Genomic DNA, 1151 nt, shown 5'->3' on the forward strand with positions numbered 1-1151 from the left:
TCAGACAGCAGTCCAGCAGAAGATGGCACAATTCATGTGTAGAAAGTGCAAATGTCCAAGTCAGCGTGGCTAAGAACAGCGGAGGCCTGATGCCGAAGCCAGGCGATCCCCCTCTCATTACCTCATTGCACGGTTCTGAACCTGCAAAACCTGGCCCCTACAGTCCGTCAGACCACAGGAAGCAGAACTGCTAGAGTAAAACACAAAGTAAATTAAGAAAATAAAAGTGTATGCCACCTTTTGCTCACATAATTATAAATTAAATGTCTTTTCTTTAGCTTGTGATGTAGATGAAGAGTTGGCTCTTTATTTTGTTTCCTTTTTTTTGTTTCAGCCAGGCTCAGGGTCACTGGAGCTGCTCAGATAAGGTCCACTGCCTCAGTCTCTGAGCTCCAAAGAGAAATAGAAATGCATTAAGATGATTCACCCTCAGATGTTTCAGAATTAACCGATTGTGGAATCAACTATCAAAATTTAAACTCAAAAATTATTAAAAATTTAAACCAAATTTAGTATTTCAGCTACATACACTTTTCAGAATTTGGTTATTCAAATGCATATCTAAAATAATTAAGTTAATAGTGTCCAATTTTACACAAAAGTATCCTTGTGAAATTGCCACGCTTTAAGACAACTAGTTAAATTTCCTTAATAATTTAGGTCAAAAAGAGAACTAATCAAATATTCTTTATACCATTAATGAAAATATTACCATTATCCTGATATTTTTCAAAACAGCTGAGTGTTGTATTTATGTATAGTTTTCTTTTTAGAATTTAAAAAGTTGTTCACATTTTATCTGAATTTTTTGCCCGTGTTCCCTAAAGGGGCTCCGTAGAAGTTTATAGTACTTTTAACCAAAATTTTCTTAATGATAACAATTACATCCAACTGTAACTTTATACAATTAAAATTAGAGGTGATGCAGGAAATTTATTAATATTTAAATAAACATGGCATAGATATTGATTGAAGCTATTCAATTTTAAATTACAAATTTTAATGTAGTAAGAGCTTCTATATAACTCTGTATTTCAGTCATGCAGGAAGGCACTGTGTAAGAGCTCATTAAATAATCTCACAATATACCAATGTCAAATAAATAAATTCATAATTAACCATATCTATAAATCGACTAGGAACTAGAGTCT

General features: G+C 32.8%; 1 protein-coding gene across 1 annotated transcript in view; it reads left to right on the forward strand.

The window, feature by feature from the left end:
• The window catches only part of LOC103156537 (UV-stimulated scaffold protein A-like), a 13612-nt gene that overhangs the window by 954 nt on the left and 11507 nt on the right, over positions 1 to 1151 (forward strand). The window lies entirely within an intron of this gene.

Source organism: Poecilia formosa, unplaced genomic scaffold (genome assembly GCF_000485575.1).
Source record: "Poecilia formosa unplaced genomic scaffold, Poecilia_formosa-5.1.2 Scaffold485, whole genome shotgun sequence".
Taxonomy (NCBI): Eukaryota; Metazoa; Chordata; class Actinopteri; order Cyprinodontiformes; family Poeciliidae; genus Poecilia; species Poecilia formosa.